The sequence below is a fragment of the Tenrec ecaudatus genome, chromosome 2 (assembly GCF_050624435.1).
Source record: "Tenrec ecaudatus isolate mTenEca1 chromosome 2, mTenEca1.hap1, whole genome shotgun sequence".
Lineage (NCBI taxonomy): Eukaryota > Metazoa > Chordata > Mammalia > Afrosoricida > Tenrecidae > Tenrec > Tenrec ecaudatus.
In genome coordinates, this window is record NC_134531.1 from 170,238,528 (window position 1) to 170,264,492 (window position 25,965).

The following is a 25,965-nucleotide window of genomic DNA, read 5'->3' on the forward strand; positions in this document are numbered from 1 at the left end:
ACCTGCTTCATGGGGTTTTCAAGTTCATGACCCTTAGAAGGAATCGCCAGTCCTTTCTTTTGAAGCGCCCCTGGTCAATCTTAACAGCAAACATTTCAACTACTAGTAGAGCACTGAACCATTTGTAAAATGCAGGGCTCTTCAATTCTACTTCACAAATCCAGCTGGACCGGAGGATGTACACTGGGACAGATAGGACCTGGAAACACAGGGAATCCAGGACAGATGATCCCCTCAGGACCAGTGCTGAGAGTGGTGATACCTGGAGGGTGGAGGGAAGTTGAGGGAGAAAGGGGGAACTGATCACTAGGATCTACATATAACCCTCTCCCTGGGGAACAGACAACAGAAAAGTGGGTGAAGGGAGACGTTGGACAGTTTAAGACATGAAATTTAATAATAATTTATAAATTATCAAGGGCTCATGAGGAAAGGGGGGATGGGGAAGGAGGTGAAAAGTGAGGAGCTGATACCAAGGCCTCAAGTAGAAAGCAAATGTTTTGAGAATGATGATGGCAACGAGTGTACAAATGTGCTTGACACGATGGATGTATGGATTGTGATAAGAGTTGGACCAGCCCCCAATAAAATAACTTTTTTTCAAAATACAGGGCTCATTTCAAGAGAGCAAAACAGAAAAACCAATGCAAAGTCAGAGAGATGTTTCCAAATCATAGTAACTCTACAGGATAGTGTACAACTGGGTGCTATAGACCCACTCACTGCCATCAGTCATGCTGACACATAGCAACCCTATAGGACAGGGTAGAGCCGCCTCTTCTGAGACTGTAACTCTGTGTGAGAATAGAAAGCCACCCCCCACACACCCCCAACTTTCTCCCTCAGAAGGGCTCATGGTTTGGAACTGCCGACCTTGAGTTTCACAGTCCAATGCGTAACCACTACACCAAGGCAACTTTCTGTGCCCTGGACAGATGCCTATTTTTCCTTAGGGTTTGCAAGACTGTAAAGCTTTATGGATGCAGCCTGCTTCTTCTTTCTCCCACAGAATAGCTACGGGGTCGAAACCACTGGTCTTTCAGTTCGCACTGGAGAACTTTAATCACCGTACCACCAGGGCTATAATCTCCTCCTCCCCTTAAGCTGTGGAGACCCCATGCTTCTCCTAGCCACCATTAAAACACCTCCTCTGCAGGGGAGCCTTCCCAGACCACAGCTCATTCCTTGACTAACGTAGGCTGCCCTGAGGTACCACATATCACCTTCTCAAACTCAGCACTCAATAGTGATTTGCTGTCATTCTCCCCTGTGCCAGCCCGGTGTTGTTCAAGCAGTAGGATGCCAAGAAAGCTCAGGGCAACAGGTTGTACAGGCAAATCCCTAGTCACCTATCCCCAGCCATGCGGATTCTGGCAGGAGCCTGGGAATCTTCATTTGAACACAAGGGGCAGATCATAAATGGCAAATCAGTGTCCCCAAGTGCTAGCTCTCTGAGGGTAGAGACCATGCATGAATCACAAGCATCTCCGCGCTACTCAGCACTGTGCCCAGCACACAGCTGGCACGAGAAGGGCACTTTCAGAATTGAGCCAAGATGCCCAGATTCTGGTTCCTGCCCTGCTAGTGCTAATTTCCCAGTTGCTCAGTGGAGCGAACCATAGCTAAATCCCACACAGATCTTTGTCACTCCCACGGGTGCAAAGCACACACAAGGTTGTCATGTCCAACTTTCTCCCAGGACTGGACATGTGGCCCTTGCATGTGGCCCTTTTGAAAGAGCGAACTCGAGGCCATTTCTTTTCCAAATAAAGCTTGCAAGGAAAAAATGACATGGACTTGGCAAATAAGAGTTTCTATTATTAAAAGCAGGTTGAACTTGGGGTTTTGTGCAACTGCTTCCTACTTTCTGAAGTGCCTCTATTTTAAGTGTGTGGACTGTGCTCGAAAAATCCCAGCAGGCTCTAAATGAGAGCACATCATCCTCATTAACACTAATGGGAGCCGGGCTCATGCACGGAGGAGAGAAAACGTCCTCTGGGCCAAACCCTAGTGGGTGGCAGAATGGGAACAAGGACTTGGGGTGGAGGTGAGGGGAAGAGGGGACAATCCTTAATTTCACTCTATCCAGTAACCTGGTGACAAAGTAGAAGGAGAGCAAAACCAATTATAATAGATTGTCAGGCTGAGAAAAGTCTAAGCGTCTAAAAAGATGCTATCATCCTTCCAAGCAATTGAGATGGTGCCATCCTGGGGGAGGGCTGGGACATGTATCCACACAACAAATATGTATTTACATATGTAGAGCTGGGATATAATGGTGATCAAGGTGAATGAGTACCAGTTTACATGCAATTTTCACCCTCTTGGCTGATTCAATACATAGAAAACAAGCCAGATAAATTCTGCATGGGAGCAGGGATTTGTTCACTGCTGCATCCACTGCCCCGAGCACAGTGCCTGCCACACTGGTTGCACTTCATAAATAGTTGTGAAGGAGGAGGAAAGGGTTGGGTGATTGAATAGAAGGATGGAAGGAAAGGAGAGAGGAGAAGGGAGCAGAGAGGTTCCATTGAGACGGCAATATTCAAGCTAAAAGAACCGTTCTCTGGAAGAAGTGTTCCAGAAAGAAGGAACAGCAAGGTCCTGAGGGTGACGAGGCTTGAAGGCCAGTGAGGCTGAAAGGTGGCGAAAGAGGCACCAGGTGGTGACGTGACAGCAGGGTTAAAGACTGGAACCCAGGCAGGGACACATGCAGTGCTGAGGCTGGAAAATACTTAGCAACGAGGCTAGCATCGTGGTAAATCCGTCCGTCCTGCAAGCATTTTCAGAACATCTGATTTGTCAAAGACATAATACTAGGTTATGTATGGCGGCTTGTACATTGGGCTGCTAGTTGTAAAGTCAGCAGTTCAAAACCCACAGCTGGTCCTTGGGAGAAAGATGAGGTTTTCTACTCCCACAAAGAGTAATAGTCTTGGAAACCCATATGGGCACTCTCCCCTGTTCTATAAGGTCACTCTGAGCTGAAATGGACTGACTCCAAGGCAGTGGATTTGGCTGTTTGGTTTTTTGTTTTGTTTTGTTTTCCTTTTATGGAGAACGCAGACTGAACCCCACAGGTTTACATTTGTTTTGAAAATGAAATGGGATACTCAACTGCATGGGTTCCACAGCCCTAAAAAATGTTGACAAGATACCATTTTTGATAGCTCATATAGTTCCTTTGTAAAAAGCTAAACAAACTGATAAGAAAAACACTAAAGTCTCAAAAATGACGAAGGCAGAGGGCACCAGGGAGGGAGCTCACACACTCAGAGAGCTGGGAGAGCGGTAATAGGGAAAGCACAGCGCTGATGAGAAAAGAAACACACTCCACTGAGGCCCAGCCTTCCTCCGCAAAACCAGGTGTGTGTGTGGGGGGGGGGGGTACACTTAATAATAGCACAATGCTAGCAAGGATACAGAGAAGTCAATACTCTCAGAATTTACACCAGTGGGGAACAATTCCGATGCGCTCCGAAATGAGCATTTCAGCATTGAGAGTTCAAATTGTTGGCAAACAATCTGGCGTTATGTTCTGAGACACATGAAAGTACTTATAAAGCCTGGAGGAGCCCTTCCTTACTATTTTTATTAAATATTAGTATTATTTATCATCCTCAGGCTTTGAAAGCATTGCCTTCCCAGTGCAGGGCTTCTGCAGAGGTGCTTCCGGACATTTTGACGGGAAGCTAAGAGTGACTGTGGAGGCTGAGAATGGGAAGGGCTTTCTGTACACTAGTCCACTCCGCCCGGTCCATTTCTTCTTTGCATATTCCATTTCTCCTTAAGAACTCATTAGAAAGGTGAGTTCTAAGACTAAAAAGGAAAATCAACAACACTATTCTCCTAAAGAATCATCTGCCCTTTGAAAGTAGCTATGAATATATTCATCATTGTTATCTATAGTCGTGAAAAATGAAAGCAACGCTCAACGTGAGCAATAGGAAAATCACCTATTGAACGGACTCAGTCATGGAGTAGGTGCAGGCTCATGGCGACCCTACCTGAAAGAACTGCCCCCTTTGGGGTTCCGAGACTTTTAGATGCAGAAAACCTTGTCTTTCTCTCACAATTGACCATTAAATATGGACTATATAAAGACACAGGAAATGCTTATGGTGTAAATGCTTCTGAATTTAAAACCAAAGTAGAGCACTGTATTTAATCATACCAGCGTTTTAGAAATGCCTGTGAATTTAAAATTCAATATGGTAAGTGTGGTAGCATTGTAAGTTTTTCTCCTTCCTGTTTAATTTTTCCCAAGTTTTCTACAATGTCGTTAAATTACATTGCGTGTGTGCGCGTGCATTTCAAGATAGCCCATGCCCATCTCTACACATTCAGCACCAAGTACAAAGAACTCGCATAGGACAGATTCCACACATGGTTGTGGAATAAATAGGTATATGTTTTCATTAAAATGGCATCAAGACGAAAGAAACAAAACCAAGTGAGATTTCTTCTAGACTAGTCAAAGGCAGGCCTTGTGTAGAACCGAGCAGGTGGGCCCAAAGGCATTGGATAGGAGCAGAGGACCAGGTCAGAAAGGCAGCGGGAGCAGGGGCCAAGGTTTGGAGACAAAGACTGGACGAAGGATTGTGACGCTACGGAAAGCAATAAGAGGGCGGCATCTACTAAAGGACTGAAAGAGGACAACCAACTGCCAGAATAGAATACCACTCTGTCAGAACGGCTGGAATCCACTAAGATTGTCCTGAGGCATTGTATCCATTTGGGGGAATGGAGCATTGGTGGTTCAGTGGTAGAATTCTCACCTTCCATGCACGAGAACACAAGTTCAATTCCCGGCCAATGTGCCGCACGGGCAGCACCACCCATAAGTGGAGGCTGGCATGTTGCTACGATGCTGAAGAGATTTCTGCAGGACTTCTAGCCTCGTTTCCAGAATAAGGCGGACTAGGAAGAAAGGCTGGGTGATCTACTTGCCAAAAGTAATCCGTGTGCAATGGAAGAGGGCTGGGCCGCATTCCATCCAGTTGTGCATGGGATCACCAGGCGTTGGGAGCGAGTGGACCGTCACAGCGCCGCCACTAGGAGGAAGCAGTCCCTCCTTCCTCACCTCCGCATCTCAAGCAGGCTCTCTTTGCTGCCGAAAGTATGCCTGGGCGCATCTGACAGTCAAAGGCCCATCGTTCAGAACGCTTGTTTATTGCAGTCCCAAATGTTTCCGGTGCTATATAAAGTTTACCTTGGACCTCTGCTGGGGAGGTTGAGGGTGGAGCCGGGACAAGGGAGGAGACAAAGCCTGTGGCACATAGTCACCAGCATAACATCACCAGCTTTCAAATCATGCGTTTCATGGGGCAGCCTGACTCCGGAGGTTGCAGGCACACATAAAGCACCGGTGATTTAGGGCCCCTGCTCCGCACAGCTCAGCAATGCATGGAATGTGAAAATACATGGAAACCACAACACAGCAGGGACCTGGCCGCGCCGCTGGCAGCAATGTCCTTTCCCACACAGGCCCTAAGTCCGACCCAGCAATGAGACTTTTTCAATTGGTAAAAATAGAACAGTTGGGAAATCTTGGCCACTTTTAGTTAAAATAAAAAAACAAAGGCGCCATCTTTTGTGGGTGCAGTTGAAAACCTGCCGCCTCCTCCCGTCTTACGGAATATGAGTGGTTAAAACTGTATGTGTGTGTTCCGATGTGAAACTCCGGTTTCTTTTGAGATTACCTGGTGGATATATTCTGGGGGGCTCTGATCTCTCCAGACTTTTTGTGGTTACTGTCTTCACGAAGGAAAACCCACCCCCACAGCCAGCAAGTCTATCCTAAGCCCAAACAAGCCCCTGTCGAATTTCCAAGGCTGTCAATCTTCACAGGGGTAAAGAGTCTCATCTTTCTCCTGCGGAATGGCTTGTGGCTTTGAACCACTGGCTTTGGCTTCAGCACTTACCCACCAGCACTACCAGGGGCTCCACCGAGTCATCCCGAAATGTCCAGTCAACACCTGTGTGGTAGCCAGGAGGGTTCCTTTGAGTGTTTGAGTGATAACAATGGTTATCCATCAAATAACCATGGTCTGTCAAGCTGATTCCAACTCATGGTGACCTGACGTGCTACGAAGTAGACTTGCTCCATAGGGTGTCCAGGCCTATAAGTAACCATGTGCCGCGGCACTGGGTAGATTCAAGTGCGCAACCTTCAGGTTAGTAGCAGGGCCCAAGCTGTCTGTGTCGCCCAGCAACCATCAGGGATGGCTCTTTAGGGGACTAGAAAGCCCCATCCTTCTCTCTTGGAGCAACTGGGGTTTCTGACCTACTGACCTGGCAGTTAGCAGCCCATGATGTAACCACTAGTTTCACTGAGTTCGTTTGTAAAGTATGTCTGCCTTGAGCATTGTGTTCTTGAAAAGAATTATCTATGTGGAGCAAACTGGTAGCAGCCATTTCCAACAGTAAACTGAGCCAGCGTAGGGCGCGGTAAATTTATGCTTGTGGCAGGGAAGTTGTGGGAAAAGGACAGCAAGAGAGGGTCCGCAAGCGGGCCACGCAATCATTGACACTGAACTGTGCGTGGACAGACTGCTGGAATGTGTGTCTCTCTGTGTATTTTCGTCTATGCTGTATATTTTCGCCCAAAAATAATGATTAAAAAATTCTAAACCACAAGTGAGTTAACTGGTGTCCATGAGAGCCAGAATTCAAACTCAGAATCAATGGATACCCAAGCTCAGATGGAGTTCTGTGTGTTTATTTAACAGGAATGAGCTTTTCTGGTGTACCCAGAGCACTCAAAAGAGAAATTAAGAAATACCAATGGTTCCTTGATGAAATTCTACGTTTCCTTGATCTAAGACAAGCGTCCTTAAACTACAGCCTGCGGGCCACATGCGACCCGCCAGGTGTTTTTGCCCCCTTTGTTTTTTTACTTCAAAATAAGATATGTGCAGTGTGCATAGGAATTTGTTCATAGTTTTTTAAAAAACTATAATCTGGCCCTCCCACGGGTCTGAGGGACAGTGAATTGCCCCCTGTTTAAAAAGTTTGAAGACCCCTGGTCTAAAACATAAAGCTGGCTTAACATAGAATAATATTTCTAGTTTCTTCTAAAGAGCTTTTATCTCTCCATTCTTGGGCATAAGCAATATGGCTGAGCTCATGCTGTATTATAGAATTATGGAAACAAAAACTAATCTCTCTCCTAAAACTGCCTCCTTTTAAAGCATCTTACTAATATTTATTTTGGAATTGCCATGAGCAGTATTATGACACTGGCTTCCTTAAAAATTTAACATTCACGATTAGCACTTGAAATGAGTCTATCCAGAGAATGCATTTCGTTCAGTGCTTACAACCAAATTATCTCAAGAGGCTATCAAGAGCTCTCCAGTCATTTTGTTAACTACGCTCTCCGTTTCACCGCCCCCACAGACAAAGGGGAGGGAAAGGAAAGAGAACCTTAAACCGTCCCTTCAAAAAAATCCACATTTTTGGTTCCCTCTCTCGTTCCCTCCCATATCCACCCCCACCCCCAAACTAAATATAGAACCCAAACACCAAAACCCACACTTGCACATTTCTAAGGCGGCAATCAACAAATCATAGTGCCACAGAGGGCCAACAGTGGGGGCAATGCTGGCATTCGCAGGAGCTGCCACGGGGCAGCAGGCAGGGGGCACACCTGAGCACACATTGGCCAGCGCGGGGGGCCATCTCTCCCTTCCAATGCACAGCACAGGAAAGGCAGCTCCGGGAATAACAGCGGAGCCCAGCCGCTCTTCCTACCGCTAATGGTCGCTTAGATCCTGGATACAGAAATGCTAAAGGATCAACAAACACAAAGTTACCACTGAACTCAAATGATGTCCCCCGCCCCTTTCTCCCTTTCATTGAAGGGAGAGGAAAGAGGGGGGGAAAGTTTCACGCAGCTTCCTTTTCTTGACCTATAACAAATTCCATTAAACTTCAAAAACAATGCTTCGGGATGCTGGAGGATGCAGTCAGGAAACCAAAGCAAGACTTTGCACAAAAGTTAAGGACGTGGCTTTGGAGGGAGGACGACAGGCAGTGCTGGGTTCTGTCTTGCCAGGGAGAGCTCGTGGTAACGCAGAAAGCAATGCCATGTGGACGTCAGGCACTTCTGACTGGGATATAGATCATATCGAAATGGAGCGACTGTTCAGTCGGACGATGAGAAACACGCAAACACCGCCAGCCACGAACTATGTGATGATTGCCCACATTTTATAAAGCCATGGGTTTCCCTGCGGATTCAGCTCAATTACAGTTTGAATTTACTGATCATCAGCTTTTTTTGAAATCAATAATCGGAAATCTGTCCAGCGTTGACCCATCTTTAATACCTTAAGGATCTTCCTCTCCTCCAAACTCCTGTGTGTCCTGAGACATCGGGTGTTCAGTATACTGGGTTAAGCTTTCCAAAACCGCTGTAACAGAACTGAACTCAGGTGCCCCCACCGCTGATGCATCTGTTACGATCCACCGCAGTGTTTACCAAGAAAGCCAAATGTCTGCCCACCCACACGGTTTATGGAGGCCATTTTGGTACTTGCCTCAAGGACCTCGAATTTAAGACAAGAAAAAGAATGGCTTCCCAAACCATGTTCCGCAGAGGCTCCCCTGGGGTTCCCCTCCTGGGGGGCCCAACCCCTGCTCAGCCGTGGCGGTGGTGACGGCCCTTTCCACTTGTTAGCCCCTGGATACAAGAAGGGTTCTCCTCGATGGCAAAGTCAGGAAACAAAGATGCAGCCTCTATTGTGCAATAATCAGTCCACATTTCAATGAATAAGTAATATTTCTCACAAACCCAAGTTAGATAGTGGATTTATTTAACCTCTTGGGGTCAGGTAATAAATACTAAGTGAATTATTCAGCCCAATGGCTAATCAATACAATTCCATGATATATTTTTTGTGTTTCATAAAAGGTTGTACACTAAAGGCAGTGAGCAATTATGGAAATGGGGCCGGGGCGCCTCTCGATGCCTCTCCGACTTGAAACCCCGGCAGGCCACCTTGACAGCTAATCGATTAGTGCTCCAGCGAAGCGGCTCCGTGACCCCTGACCCGCTTCCAGCGCTGCCTGACAGAGGAGAGAGTATTTTATATTTATTTTATTGAATTAACTCCATCTTGCCTGTACCAACGCTTTACACATATTAGGCCGGCCAGCTACAAGCCACTTCATTGTCGTTTGTTTTCCTTGGCTCCTGCTAAGCAAGCCCCACCCCTTGCCCTGCAGATTTCTTTGTCCTGGTTTTCCTTTCACTTTTGGCCTCCGTATAGGATTTCCACCCACCCTCGGGCTCAGGATGGAGCGCTAGGTAATAAAATCCAAGGACCACGCACACCATCCACCCACCCGAGGGTTTCTGCCTACCTGGTCCCACTTCTCTCTCACAAAAACAAAGACCAAGCAAGAAAATCAGGCTCAACCTGGAGCTCTTCGGGAGGCACATGCAAGGACTGAAGCTACTTCCGACCAGCAATAAAGCAGAAGTCAGAGCTGTGCTCTAGGTCCTGCTGCTTAATTACAGAATTGGCTCACTGAAGTCATCTGCAAAAGAGAGGGAGATGAGAGAACCAAGCCAGTGGACACTAGGTCACTATTTCATCAGGGCAACAATAAACAAGAAATCCCCCCAAATGTCTCAGCACATACTGTGCTTCCGCTGTATGGAGCGTCTGTAAAAATCCACCAAAGACGGGAAAAAAGTAAATGCCAGGAAGAAACCAAGGGTTAGAGGTCAGACAATCTAGCTGGCAACAACTCTGGATTCTCAATGATACCCAATGGTAAGTGATCAGCAGACATTGAAAGCCCAGGAGGGCAGGCCCCTGACAATATGTCAAGACTGTGACACAGTATAGTAGCTTAGTACATCGGGATGAGAGTTAAACTACTTACATTCAAGACTCAGTTGTGCCACTTACTAGAGGTAGGTTTTGTGTGTGCACAAAAGTATTGTGATACCTCTTAACACCCTACACTCTCTTTCCCCGTGAGGTTCAGAGGACGTTGCAATTCATTGCTGGAGTCCGTCCTTGTGGTGCTGTCCCACCCGGTGTCAAATGAAAGCTCTCCTCTCCCTAGCCTTGCCGTGGAAAACATGAAACATTTCATTCTAATCATATCATCTCGCCTCAGTCAGTAGAAACTTGGGCCTGGAGAAACATGGTCCTCCTGGGTGCTGAGTGAGGGATGGGGTTTATGGTGCAGAAAATGAGACTGGAGAAACAGAAATCAAAAAAGGAGAATTCCTGAGTTACACTTTTAATGCTCTCTCATCCCATCTGAGAAGGATCAGCACTTCCTGATAGCTGACTTCTCACAGGGAGGACAAGTTCACCTCTCGAAACCTCCAAACTCCCTGAGCAAGGAGGAGCTCTGTCTCAGCTCGCCTTCCACGTCAGCATCCTCGGACCCTCTTAGAAAAGAAGACTGGTCAAGTCTATTTGCAAATGCCCCAAACAGGGCTCCTGGGCAGGGCCAGAATGACAGGAAGCATTGGCTCCCAAATGCTATTACCAAAGGATGTAATATAAACTCCCAAAACCAAACCCACTGTCATGAAGCTGATTCCGACTTGTAGTGACCATATATCATGGTTCTTAGGAATAGTGCCAAGGGAGAGAGGGTCTTAATTGTGTCCCCCCCTCCTTCATTCCTCAGGAAGCTGCTGTTTGCTGTCCCCAGAGCTTCTAGAGTCCCTCACTTCTTTCCTCAGTAGCCCTGTTGCCCTTCGTCCAGGACCCACCATAACCACCCCACTTGGTAAACACCTCCCAGTTCTGATGACCTACACACTTCATGGCAAAAAGCCAAGAAGCCTCTGGGAAGCAGTGGAAGGGAATGAGGAGAGAAAGTTCACCGCAGTCCACTAACCCCTCTACTTAGCACTTGGGTAACAGCCAAGGCCTACACACAATACACGTTTAGAGCCAATGACAATAACGTTGGATGTATATATTCCCAGTCATGATAAACCTAGTGAAGATAAGCCTTGTAACTAAAACAAGACTCAGGGACAAAAGAAAAAAAGCACTAAATTAAAATTGAATGCATCGGTAGCTTGTTTCAATAGAAGAGGCATTTAGGTGGGATTGCATTGGAAAGTAGGGGGTAAGGAAGGAGTCTCCAAATGATGTAGACAGCACATAGGCGCCTAACCTAAAAGTTGGCTGTACTCCACCTGTAGGCACTTTGGACTCAGCCAGCTAGGACCCTGAGGAACACAGACGCACACATGAAGTGGTTAGATCAGCACAATGGCAACGAGTGGGTAAGAGAAGATAGCGAACGTGTCTAAAAGCTATTCCCCTTAGCAAGCAAGCACAATTTTCACTTAGATGTATATTTCTTTGAGAAGGTCTGTGGGGTCCAATAGAAATTCTGGATGAGAGAGCCCAAGATCTCATCCTCAAGACATTCTTTACGAGTGCCCCAACCTAGTGATATTTGGTTTGCTTGGGATTAGCCTGGCCTAACACGGACTTTCAATGTTCTCCTGATCTAGTAGTTGAGAATCTTAGACATGCCACCACGAGGATTCTTGTCAGAAAGGCAATGGGATTGGGCAGGAATTGATGCCAACTACCTAGAAGACCTTAGCAGGAGCGGTGGTAACATGGTGATTACCTGTTGGGCTGCCGACCACAAGATCAGCAGTCTGAAACCACCAGCAGCTCTGTGGGAAAAAGATGGGGCTTTCTACTCCCATAAGAGTTTCAATCTCAAGATCTCACAAGGACATTCTACCCTGTCCTATAAGGTCACTATGAGCCGACAGCAACGTGATGGCGGTGAGTTTGGCTTTTGGTGTTGAGAGCTCTGAAGACTTTCGGCAAGCAGCCCCCCTTGCAGTCCTCGTCTATAACATGGAGAGGCTATTTCCTTCCAAGATAAGCATCACATGATTCAAAGCGGTCGGTTTATCTGAATGTGTGAGAAGCCTGAGATGGAATGTTTACTTCCTTTGGAAAATTAGAATTTAACAGCCAAAAGAGTCTCTTTTGCCCAATGAAAAAGTAAAATGAAATCCATTTTCTCAATCTGCTACCCCCAAAACCAAAACAGAGAGAGTCAGCCCCTGGTATAAATGAGTTGGCCAAGACTGCGGCAGACGCTTCCACACGAGCCAGCATGACCCTCCGTCTTTTTGCAAAATGGCACAGCATATTCTTCCAGGGCCCAGGAAAGAGAAAATCCTTCACACCTTTGTATAACTCTATGCATTAAACCATAAGTTATTCTTCCCCACTCTTCCACTTGCAGAATCTATACAAAAGTGATTACTTCAGTCATTTTTCAATATTACTTTCATACTTGGAAAATGCATTCTCAAAAAGTTATTTATTTTTCACAGCATGTCAGGTTGTTATATAGTACTAGTTAAAATAAAACTACTATGTAAACTACTGTATACTTTTGCATGCATTACATTTCCCTACAAATGCTGTGCAGTAGGATTTGCACCAGCCCTGGGTACATTTATTTTAAATACTAAATACTACATTATGCTTTATTTTAGCACAATTCCAGATTTTAAGAAAGAGAGAAAGAAGTGGGAAAGCCAACTGCTAACGTAACTTGGCTATTAAATGACTTTCTTATTTGAAGTTCCCCATTTCAGAAGAAAAATTATTTAAATATTAAAAGCAGTTTTGCCATGAAACTTAAAACCAGCTCATGCTTTTATTCCCTCTCAAGAGCTCTTGGAATCGCTAAACATGTCCCTTTGGATTTGATTCATGCTCACCTAAAAAAGCAAGAGTTGGGGTGGGAATGAAACAGGGAAGACATAAAATATCGAAGGAGTGCACCGCGCATTCCTGATAACGAGGCCCCAGGCTCTGGGAGTATATCGTTATGTTCAAAAGACTTCCTGGGGCCCCTTGGTCTAAAAGATGGGGAAACAAAGCCAGAGCTTTGCTTGAGGTCATCTTAAAATGGATGCCTCGAATTGTTTTCTGTTCAAACATAATATTAACCATTCTCGAAAGTGCTGTGAATTTCCTTTAAAATGCCACTGCAATTAAAGACTACAGGGGAGGCTGAGCGTCCAGGTGTTCTCGATATCATGTGTGTTTTTACCAGGGGAGCCCTCGGCTATAGGTGCTTACTGCCCCGTCATCAGCCAAAACAACGCTGCCCCTGGCCTGGACGAGGGAGGAACTAGGCCGCTGCCCACAGATCCCACCCTGGGCTTAGCAAACGCTGCTCCCTGTCTCTCTCCGTGTGGCTGAGTGAGAGGCAGAAAGAAGACGCCCTTCAATATTTAATCAGCGATTCTGCAAGAGCTTTTGAGCCCTGGCTTGAAGGGTTTGAAAGCACTCTGCGCTTCCCACCCAGTCCGGCCGCCACCAGAATGGCTGCGATCCCGATGACAAGGGACTCGGGGAACTAGTTCCTGTTTCTGGGTTAGCAGTGGCCTGTCTTGAAATCTTTCTGAATTCCTTTAATCGTTCATTTTAGTTTCATCTCAAGCCACACAGAATGTCCACCCTCGGTGGTCCCGGGGTCACCAGGCAAAGCTCGGGAAGCAGCCTGGGAGAAGTGCAAGGCACAGGAATGAAGGGGTAAAGGCGGGGAGACTCCATGTATTTTTAATACCGCCAAATTTAGCTAGAATGTGTTCGCCGCTAGTGCTTTTAACTAAGAAGCAGGCAATAGATCGCACTGTAAAATGTTTCATTTTAACACCTTACAGTTTTCAGCTTGGTGGCTGCTGCAGGTGTATACATTAAAAGCAGCACAGACTATAAATCAGAACTCCATACCTTTTCACCGCATCTGATTCTATTTCTCCTGCTGGTACGCACACGGCTTTCAATGCACCAATGGGGCTGGCCTTTACTTAGGTAGGGGAGAAGAGGCCACTCTGTACATGGGGAGTTATGCTTTTAGACAGGTGGCTGTAGGCAGATGAGAGACACCAATAAACAGATTGTATTGGGGCTGTTTGGAAACAGATTCTATGCTAACTATCTACAGAGCAACAGTCAACTTTTCCAAAGGATATACGTAGGCAAGCCCTTAGCCGAGTAACCATCTGCTGGTTGGCTACACTCTGATTCGGTTTAAAACCAGCCAAATTCTCACCCACCTCCATAGCCATTTTAACTGAGCTTGGTCATTTCCTGATGCCTTCATAAGCTAATAGTATATCTGCAATTGTAGGTATGTGGCATCTGACAGCAATATCCCTCATTCCTGCCATGCAAACATAGCGAGCACCTCATGGCAGCCAGGCAAATGCTAACTTTTCATACACTGACCAACACCAACCCAAACTAGAGGCTCTCCAAGGAATGGAATCTTCACAAAGCATAACTCTTTTAGATCGCTGATTAAAGGGCTTGATGTCCTGGCGCGAAGGAGATGCACTTCTTGTGTTTTATTTAAATAAATACTCAGCCATCCTGTGTTACCTGTGGATGGTGATTCTATGTGACTAGTTTATGTATGTCTTTTCTTTCAACAATACTTACTTTCTCTTCTGCATATTAGTCATTGACAAAAAGAGAACCCAAGAATAATGCAAGTTACAAAAACAGATGTAGAGAATATTAAAAAAAAAAAAGTAAGCAGTCTAAATTTCCATAATTTACAATAGCTCTTCACACCTGCACAGGGAAGCTGACATTCAGCATATGCATCTAGCTGTGTGTGATGAACAGAGGGCTTTTACTGGGATAAAATGTCAGTTTCCAGAGAAAGCCCTAAACCAGAAACAAAGCAGCTCCTCTTCAGGGGCTTCATGCACGTCATTTACAGACAGCTTCCTAGAAGACATGGGAAGGGTCAGTTCACTTTTATTCACTGCGCCAAATATGGCTTACGATTGAGACGACCATATCCATGTATTGCACAGACGTAAAGGCCAGGACAATATTTAACTACTCGCTTCTGCTTGCATGGCTGCGGTAGAGGGAACCGCAAAATCCTGCTCTAGCCAAAGGAGAAGAAAAAAAAATTAGAGAGTGGCACAGTGGAATTTATGAATGAGAATGCTTTGGCTGCAACACATCCCCATTATAGCCCTCAGCCACCACAAAACTGCAGTGTAATTGGAAGAGAACTTTTTCCCATGCAAAGAAGCTTACTGTCCGTGCCAACCCATCATAGACAGCATGTTGGCATTGGGAATGAGCACACCTGCAGCCTCTCACTCTCTTGGAAGCCCCAGGCCTTGCAACAGGCTCTGCTCACAAAGGAATGAGCTTCTGAGCGACCAGAGATCAGAGAGGCCTGAGACCTGGGTTGAGGGAGGTCATTTCATCCCTGAATTCAGAAATGAGGAAACAGAAACCCGGAAAAGCAAATTAAATAAATCTCAGGTGCAGAGCTCATCAGTAGCAAACAAGGGCCAGAAGTAAGTCGTCTCTTGCAACCCAGCCCAGAGCCCCTCGGCTATCTGTCTGAAGGCTGACCCCCATCTCAGGGTTTATTTCCCAAAACATGAGGTCAACCAATTCAGATATTATCCTGCATGTCATTTGGAGTAGGGAAACCATGAACTTCCTCAACTCCAACTTAAACATATTACTGTTTTCCCAAAAGGGAAAAAAAATATTTTCTTTGTGTGGCTGTGGTGTATTTTGCTGATTTCCCAGCAACAAAAGCTACATAAAGGCTTAAAGTAATTGCCATCTATACCATTCCTTTTGGCTTTCTTAAAAATCCACCTTCTAAATAGAGTTGTGCCACAGATTTCAGATTCATTAACAGGTTAAATCTCAAAACAACTAAGTTCTTATGGTTAGCAGAGGATTCATAGATTTGACTTGGTACTGCTTCATAGAATGCATTTTAAATGCATTATGTCTTCATATTAAAATATTAATAATGAAAAATATATAAAAATAGAAGTAATGAACATGTGAAAGGGGCTGCTAGGTAACTGCTTTAAATAAGAAGGCCAGGTGGGATTTCAAACCTCTCCCTGGAAAGGATGAGAGCTGATTCATATAGATCACATTTGATAACAGATGAATTCATAACAAAACTCCCTCACTGCCAGCGAGTCGATGTTGACTCGGAGTGACCAGATAGACAGGGTGGAACTACCCTTGTGGGTTTCCCGAGCCGGTAACTATTTACAGGAGAAGGAAGTCTATCTTCCTCCCCAGGAGTGTTGGTGGACGTCATGGTTGGCAGTCCAACTCGTAACCAACACACCACTAGCGGTGGTTGTTTTTTGAGCACCCACAGAAACAAGCATGTAAAGAAGGCATTATTCCTACCACACAAAAGAACTAAGGAGGATGTGTACTGCACTCTCTGTTTCACAGATTTGTTAAAACTAAATTTCAAAGAGATGAAGTTACAAGGCCACATAAACTCTGAGTAGCACAGGAGGATAAAAACCTGTGTTCAAGGGAAAGAGGGACCAGCCTTCAGTCCATGCCCCAAGACGTGAATGCAACATGCCGGCACGAAGCAGGGAACCAGTGGAGAGGTCTGGGAGGCCAGCCCCAATCCCACCTACATAAACAGCCGCCCCTCCCGCCAGAAGAATTTACTTCAGAGGACAGCACTGAAGCTACAGCTCAGGGAGAGGGGCATGTCTGATCAGAGCAAACAGGAGCAAATGAAGGGGGAGGAAGACAGAGTGGAGCACATCCTGGCCCACCAAGCCTTGAGAACTATATCCCTGCTCAGAACAGCGAAGGCACAGAGAGGACCATATGGCCGGCCCCACTATGAGACACAACATCCCTCATGGACCCATAGCCCTACGGAGGACAACACTGAAGACACAGTGTGGGAACTGTGCCCAGTCTGATCCCACCACATCGAGGCAAAACACTAAGGGCGTGGAACAGAACAGCAAGGGGAGCACAGCAAAGAAGTCCCAAGGGAATACCAAAAATAGACGTTGGGGTCCGGGTGTGGCACCCCATCAGACTGGACCAGAAAACACTCCTAAAGGTCAACAAACAGACCTTGAACTATTTACAGGCTTTTCTTTTTTGTTGTCATTGGTGTTTTGTTGTTTTCTTTACTTTTGTTGCTTTGGTTTGCTCTGCCTTGTTTTTGTGCATATTATTATCCTCTATGGGTCTCTAGATAAGATAGGCAGGATAAACAATCCAGAGGAGAAAATAACGGGACCAATGGTTCTGGGAGGACATGGGAAAGGGGGAGGCAGGGGAAAGGAAGTGGTGTTAACAAACCCAGGCTAAGGGAATAACAAGTGATCCAAAATCGGAGTCAAGGAGGGTGTAGGCCTGGTAGGACTTGATCAAGGGTAATGTAGCCAAAAGGAATTACTGAAACCCAAGTGAAGGCTGAGCATGGTAGTGGGACAAGAAAGTAAAAGGAAATAGAGGAAAGAACTAGGAGCCAAAGGGCATTTATAGAGGTCTAAATACAGGCATGCATATATGTAAATATATTTATATATGACAATGGGGAAATAGATCTATGTGCATATTTTTATAGGTTTAGTATTAAGATAGCAGTTGGACACTGGGCCTCTACTCAAGTACACCCTCAATGGAAGAGCACTTTGTTCTATTAAACTGGCATTCCATGATGCACACCTTTCTGACAAAATCACTGAAGACAAAGCAGGTGCATAAGCAAATGTGGTGAAGAAAGCTGATGGTGCCCAGCTATCAAAAGATATAGCATGTGGGGTCTTAAAGGATTGAAGATAAACAAGCAGCCATCTAGCTGAGAAGCAAGAAAGTCCACATGGAAGAAGCGCGCCAGCCTGTGCGATCATGAAGTGTTGATGGGATCAGATATCAGGCATCAAAGAACAAAGAATCATATCATTGTGAATGAGGGAGAGTGCAGAGTGGGGACCCAAAGCCCATCTGTAAGCAACTGGGCCTACAAAAGGGTGGCGGGGAGGAGACGAGCCAGTCAGGGTGCATTGTAACAAAGATGAAACATACAACTTTCCTCCAGTTCCTAAATGCTTCCTCCCCCACTATCATGATTCCAACTCTACCTTACAAATCTGGCTACACCAGAGGATGTACACTGGTACAGATAAGAACTGGAAACACAGGGAATCCAGGACAGATGATCCCTTCAGGACCAGTGGTAAGAATGGCGATACCGGGAGGGTGAGGGAGGGTGGGGTGGAAAGGGGGGACCGATTACAGGGATTCACATATAGCCTCCTCCCTGGGGGACAGACAACAGAAATGTGGGTGAAGGGAGACGTTGGACAGTGTAAGACATGACAAAATAATAATAATTCATAAATTATCAAGGGTTCACGAGGAAGGGGGGATGGGGAGGGAGGGAGGGGAAAATGAGGAGGTAATACCAAGGGCTCAAGTAGAAAGAAAATTATTTGAGACTGATGATGGCAACAAATGTACAAATGTTCTTGACACAATGGATGGATGGATGGGATGTGATAAGAGTTGTACGAGCCCCCAATAAAATGATTTTTTTAAAAGAAAACAACCTTAAAAAAAAGAAAGGAAGAAATATTTCACAATATGAAAAAAATTCTGTTCATCTGATGCCAGCACCCATACTGCTTTGCTTGGCCACACTGGACTCCCGAGGAGAGGGAAATGCAGTCCTAAGAGATGCACTGCCCGTGTGATCATGGCTTCCTCGGGCACAGTCGACATTCCTTTATGGCTCCCATACCATCCACGTGTGCGTTCCCCTGCAGTGCCCGACACAACCGTGCTTCCACCCGTACTCATGTGATTCTTTGAGTCTCCCATTAGAGTGGAAAGTCCAAGCCAGGTCTAGAATCGCATAACAGATTTTGCTTGGCACATAGTAGGTGATCACTAAATGGATGAGGGAGCTAAGGCTTTAAAAAGCCTTCCTTGTGACTAATTCAGGCCAAAAAACATAGCTAGGAGGACCTAAATTGCTTTCACTGTCTCATTGTACCAGCAAGATCTGATAACCACCGCAATTTAGATTCAAATTATGTCCTTCATTTAAACATCCCAAAGCAAGATAAAAATAAACAGCTGGAAATAGCTAATAAAAAGGGGGGCAGTGAGAGAGGGGGAAAGAGACCAAAATAAGTTTATGACTCTGCCAAAGGTCCTGATGGTAGCAACATAACCATAAATGTCTCACGGCACGTCATACGTCATGAGCGCTTGCAGATGGAAATGATATCAGTATCCATTTTCTATTTCTGCTTCCACTCACCAAGACACTACTCTGGGAGGAGGTGGGTTGATTTATCCCACATTCTATCATTCTGAATCCTCTATTAACCGCCACCTGTGCCGTCACAGTACAATGATAAATGACGGTCATAATTATGACCCTAATTCAGAGTTAGTCACCAATGTATCCTCTGAATCACAGGAAAAATGACAGTAGGTGAGAAGCCCTTTGAGAGTAGAGACCATTTCATGTCATTCCCCTAGGGGCTTTAATACAACACATAATTGTTGAATAAAACTATATTGATCAGAACCATGTTATTGCATCTGAAAGTGATGCTCTGAGCGTACCATATGAAGAAATTAGCTACTAGCCAGAAGGGTTAATTACATAGAATACCCACTTGTCATTGTTAAGAGAAATGTAATTCATCCTAAATGAAAAGCAAGGGTAATCCTAGTAGAGGGCATTTGGTTCCCAAATTCTGATTTACTTGTTGACAGAGAATAATAATACTGTGAGTTTGGGGCTTCCAAAGAATCCAGAATTAATGAAAGGGACACGATTACTGTTGGGGTTGTTGCCACACAGCCAAACCACAGGGATCCTTGAATTCCAATGTCATTGGCTTTGTGTTCTACCAAGGCCACGCCCACTCATCATGACCCTCTATGACTGAGCACAACTGCCCAGAGGGTTTGCTAGGCGGTAGCCCAGTGGTTCTCAACCCATGGGTCCCGACCCCTTTGGGGGTTGAACGACCTAAAAGCACAGGGGTCTCCTACCACATCCTGCACATCAGATATTTACATCATGATTCATAACAGTAGCAAAAGTACAGTTATGAAGTAGCAACGAAAATAAATTTATGGTTGGGGGGTTCCCACAACTTGAGGAACTGTCTGAAAGGGTCACGGCATTAGGAAGGTTGAGAACCACTGCTGTAGTTTCCAAAGGAGCAGATCAGCAGGGCTTTCTCCCGGAAGGAAGCCGGTGGTGGGGTCAAGCGGCTGATCTTTCCATTAGCATCTGAGCACCCAGCTCTGGTACCAGTAGCGCTCCTTTAATTAAGTAAAACCAAATAATCAAGGTAAGCTTGCTCCACTTTCGCAAGAGGATCCTTGTTGGGCTGTGAGAGCAGGAACCTTGAACAGAACCCAGCCAGCGGGATGGCAAATGCCTTTCTCACTTAGAAACGAATCATTCTGCTTCTGGCTCTATTTAAGTCATACAGGAGAAAACATGCGAGCATGCACATCACGACAGAGATTATCCACATAATTAAGCATTTTAAAGCAAAATGATATTATTCTAGAGTTTGGGTCAATACCATTTTTTATCTATAGGTTAAATAAGTAGCCTGTTTCTTTTAATTTTGTCAGTTCTTCAATAGCACCCAATGTTAGAATTAAGTCTACTTAATAAGGACAAAGAGCATGGCAAGGGTGAAAATATGTCTTTATCTACTCCACACTGCATCTCTTTTCTCTCGTTTAACTTGAACAATTCTAAAGGAGTTTCTTCCAGAATCGTAAAGGAATTGATTAAGTTACATAAACAAAACCTCTGGAAAGCTACAAAGATTCAAAAGAGGGAAAATATTAAATAACCTTAGGACCTCAACAAATACATTTCATCTTTTGAGTAACTGTATAAACAATTGTCTTTTATTCACATTTTCCTCCTTTTTGTTATACAGTGAGATGGGCTTTCTAAAATCGCCCCCTTTGAGAAAAAGGGGGTGGGCCAGGCAAGAAATTGTGGCTTTTTATTTAACTTCCGAAAGGCCAAACATCAAAGGCATATTTTTTGGCAATCAAAGCCAGGTCATTTGTAATTTCTGCTTTTTAAATTTTTTTATGCCTATACGAGTCAACGATCTCAAGAATTCTTATCTTGAGGCTCCTCTCAGCCAAGTTGAGTTGATGGGAATTACCCTTTGGTGCCAAAACCCCAAAGAGAAGCTATATACAGTCTTTCTTTCCCCTGCCTTCTCCCTCCACCCGCTTTTGCTCTTTTCTTCCTCAAAAGGAAAGTATTTTTGTTCTCTTTCTTCCTTCCTTCCTTCCTTCCTTCCTTCCTTCCTTCCTTCCTTTCTTCCTTCCTTCCTTTCTTTCTTCCTTTCTTTGTGTTTAAAGGGGAGGGAGAGAGACTCCTAGCTGAACTGGAAGTATGGTGCTACAATTTCATTACATAAGAGAAATGATCTCAAACTCCCAAAGTTATTTAACAAATACACATATTTATTTAGGACTAAATATAACACACACACACACACACACACTCAGTTCTTATTTGCATAAGTTATCCTGTGAATCTACTACATGCATAATTTTAAGGTACTTAATGAGGGATTCAAATCGAAATGGAATTAAGTTGCAGCCAATGACAAAAATGAAACTCAGAGACAATGAAAGAGGACGCAAGTCCAAAGCTGTTTGGCTAAATCAAATTGTGCCTCTTACAATCCAATTTCTATTGAAACTGCAGCAGCTTGAGATAAAATTGTCATAAAGTCTTATCAAGATTGGTCAAGATAACATGAACACTAAGAAACCATATTTAGATCATTCCAAACGGCCCATCCTCCCAGAAACCCCCTCCTCAGAAAAGGGAGAGGAGAGTGGATGAGATTCTTCAGCAGTTCACCTGGTTTCACTTCTCCTTCCCCTCCTCACAGTCAGCCAGAGCCTTTGGGCATTGTCCTCTCTGTTCCTGTCACCAAGCATGACCATGTCACCATCTTTAGGCCTTTGTCACCACCGTCAGTAACGCCCTAACTTGTTCTCTGAGCCTCCAGATTCTGATCCCTAAAGCTCGCCAGAGCTTTCTAAGTCCAACTCAAAGATCCCTCCTCCTCCTCCTCCTCCTCCTTCTCCTTCCCTCCCTCCTCCTCCCTCCTCCTCCCTTCTCTTCCCTCCTCCACCATCTCCTCCTCCTTCTCCTCCTCCTCCTCCTCCTCCTTCTCCTTCCCTCCCTCCTCCTCCTCCTCCTTCCTCCTCTGCCTCCTCCTTCTCCTTCCCTCCCTCCTCCTCCTCCCTCCTCCTCCCTCCTCTTCCCTCCTCCACCTCCTCCTCCTCCTCCTTCTCTCCCTCCTCCTCCTTCTTTGAGCGTTTCTTGGCTCAGACACGGAATTAGTCAGTCCCTGATCTGGTAGCCCCGACACTCTATCCCACCAAACAACCCTTGTTAATGGTTTGCATCCGTCTGTTTGCATTCTACCCGTACCTCTCACTGGATTACACACACTTTAGGACAGACTACGGACGCCTCTGTTTTCACTAGTATGTGCACACAGGCTCTCCCACAGGACAGACCTTCAATCATCTTGTTAACTTAAGCTCATGAGCTTTATTGATGGAATTCAGCTACCCACTTAAATGTGTGGATTTGGCTATGATGTGAAGGATCCCGCTTACTAATTGCCTCCATACAATAAATATGTAGAGCTGTTGGCCCTAAGTGGAGTGCTGGAGCAAAAGAGGATCATTTCAGAAGCCCTTTCCAAGGAGCAATAGGTCTGCAGACTGGAGCCATTCTTTCTCTTTTTGAAGCACTGCTTCCTGCGTTGCCTATTTTGCTCTGTGTTGATGACTTGGAGCCTACTAGAAGGTGCTCTCTTCCCTCCCGACACCTAGTGACCAAGACTCCTTGTGGAAAGAAAAGGTGAGAAATGTGAGACTTCATCCCCCTGCCGTGAACATTTCCAAGTGACCAACATGCTATCACTTCTGTGATGTCACTGCAAACAGAGTTGGGAACAGCTATGCTCAGTCAGTTGGGAGGCGCTGTGGAAACCAGCTCCAATACCTACTGGACATGATCTTCCACAGCCACACAATCAAAGTCACAGGTCAGAGCTCTCTGCACCAAGCAATTCATTGAAGAGATACTTGTTGAATACCTACTGAGTTCCAGGCACCTTGCCGGTCTGCAAGGACAAAATAGTAAGCAAATAGTCACAGCGCTGGACTCCCGGAGCTTATAGCTTATTAGGGTGGGAATTGACCCAGGCAGGAAGGGCCACAAAGGTGCCTCAGAGAAGGGAAGGGGGCTAGGTGATGATGGAGGAAATGGACTTCCGTTTTCAAAGAGGAGCACGTGTGCCCGGACAGGGGCACTGGGCACAGGACATAGGTAAGGAATTTGGGTTTGAATCTTAAGGACAATAAGAAGGCACTGATCGGTTTCAGCAACGGGTGGCGTGGTCAGATTTGAATTCTGAAACGCTTTCTCTGCCCTTATGCGAAGAAAGCCAGGAGGAGCTGTGGCGGGAGTCAGGTTAAGCAGTGGTGGCAGCCACAGTGAGGACGATGGGACGAAGAGACTGAGTCGCTAGCTCTCTGGTGTGCCTATAGATGTGGACAAAGAGGGCTGAAGCAAGGTTAATTCCAAGACTTCTACAATACAGGCATAGAAAAAGCTGTCTCCACAATGAGGAAGAAGAGCAGTTTTGGGAAACGGAGTTGAGAGTTCAAGTTTAGATGCTCAATTAGTCAATATGGATATTTGCGTGCCACCCCCACCCCCACAATGTGATATCTCCCTATAAAAGAATATCTGTGACCTTTATCTTCACACACTAGCCCCAACCTTCTTCCCAGCCTCCCTCTCCATTATTTCCTTCCCTCTGTAATTCCCTCTCCATGATTCCAGGGACCCAGTGGAGTTCTATACAGAGTTTTCTCCCCCTCTGTCCCCACGGAAATCTGTTTTTGGATCCTGGATTCTGGATGAGGTGCGTGTTCAATAACTCACGGAGCCACTTGCCCTCCGAAAGCCTGGATTTCAGGCTAAAGACTGGAAGCTTAAATCTGATTTCATTTCTCATTCTAGCTCCCAAGCCTGTCACAACATTACAATATTTTTCCAAACAAAAGCCCAACACCTGATTTGACTCCATATTTGGAGGAAGATGGTAGATGGATTGCTAATATATGATTAGCACTCAGCAGACATATATTATCTATGGATCTGTGTATTGATTCAACCAAAAAAGTCACTGAGCATCCATTTACACCACAGCACATGAAAAAAGACCATCGGGCATCAGAAGTTTCCTTCCACAGGAGCTTAGGAGGTTCTGAAACACATGCCTCAGGTAGATGCCTCACACCCTAAGGCTCCCCTCTGATTCCAATCACTTATCTCCAGCCACCTAACCTGGATATTCCTGAGCCCTGGCGGTAGGTGGTTGCCAATTGGGCTGCAAAGTTGAAGGTTGGCTGTTCAAAACCACCGGCTGCTCCTCAAAAGCAAGATGAAGCTTTCTACTCCCGTAAAGAGTTACAGTCTCAGAAACCCACGGGGGTCGCCAAACTGTACATCCCACTAGGAGAATTTTCCCTTCTGCTTTATGCCAACTCTTTGGAAACTACCCGGCCTGCACATAAACACAGCTTAAAAGTCGCAGGAAGGCAACTAATCAAAGAACAACCCTCAATGAATTGGTGGGAAACAAATGTTTCACCCTTTTATCCTTCCGAAGAACAATTCTGGGAGGCACATTTTCCTCTAACTCTTAGGAGAGTCTAGTGGGATCAAACAACCATTGCCTCAGCAGCACTTCAGTAACTCACCACCACTTCAATTTATCTGACGGGTCATTGGTAGACTTGTGACCATATCAGGCGTCCCGGTGGTGCTGTCGGGTAACTATAGGACTGTTAACCAAAAGGCAAGTAGTTCAAATCCGTCAGCTAACCGAGGGAGAAAAAGGAGGCTATCGGCTTCCATAAAGACTGAATATGCCTATATATTCAGAAACCCTATATAGTCTATGAGTAGGAATTGACTCCAGGGCAGTGAATGGCATGCAGGAGGCCTGAGTTCATTTATTGGCAATGCAACTTATGTGAAGTCCCGGCCCCTCTTTCATCGGGGCCACTCTGTTGCCATGGTACCAGTACTCAGCAGAGCTTCCCAACTAAGACAGACTTAGAAGAAAAGCCCTGCAGTCTGCTTCCAAAATTCGGGCAATGAAAACCGGGGGGTCCCATGGTGCACGGGAACATCAGGAATTGAAGGGACACCACGACAGCTAATGAAACAAACCATCTCACTGCCATCGCGTCGGACTCACCACAGCTTACTCCTCCTTGCGTTCCTATTCTCACTGTCTTCACTCCCTACTTCTGCCTCCTACGACGACGGGCACCGAAACTACCTGTACCCACATCCCTGGCAGGCTTTCGAAGGACTGTCAAACAAAGCAGCCTCCAAGTGAAAGCAGGCATTTCAGGAGGTCTCATCGTCGTGGCGAATGAATTCCACACTGACAACAGAGTGAGGTCCCATCCAGAAATGATCCAGTTCTGCTGTTGGATGCAGGCTTCTGTGGGATAAGTACCTAATAAATGCCTCTCTCCTGAATCAGATCCAGGTCAACATCCAGCTTGTCCACAGTATTTAAAAGGAAGCAACATTTATAACTTCCCAAAGTATTGGCTTTGCCACACCATCTCCTTGTGTTCTTCTGAGGTTGACTTGGCTCTTTTTTCCAGCCTGGGCTCAGCAGGTTAGAATATATTTATCAATATAATAAATGCTACTTAAGCTTCCTAAAATAACCTCAGAACAGTGAGGGGGAAAAAAAGTTTGTTTTAAAGTTAAACATACTCAGCTATCCCTGAGCCTGACAACGTCCACATTTTATTTAGACATTGCCATTAATAATGGAATGATGCATGATCCCACTCCCGCGGCTCTTCCTTCCTCACGCAATCAATTATACATTCAAGAAAACATTTAGTGGAGAGAAGACTTCTCTAATTAAGCATCACTTGAAGAAGCCATGAAATGCTTAAGAACTAGAAATGATCTCTCAAGTATGTAGTAAATGTAGGACAATAAAGGCGAAAAGACTAC

General features: G+C 45.4%; 1 protein-coding gene across 6 annotated transcripts in view; it reads right to left on the bottom strand.

Annotated features, from left to right (window-relative positions):
* EBF1 (EBF transcription factor 1) overlaps window positions 1-25,965 on the bottom strand; it is a 470,411-nt gene that overhangs the window by 391,450 nt on the left and 52,996 nt on the right. The window lies entirely within an intron of this gene.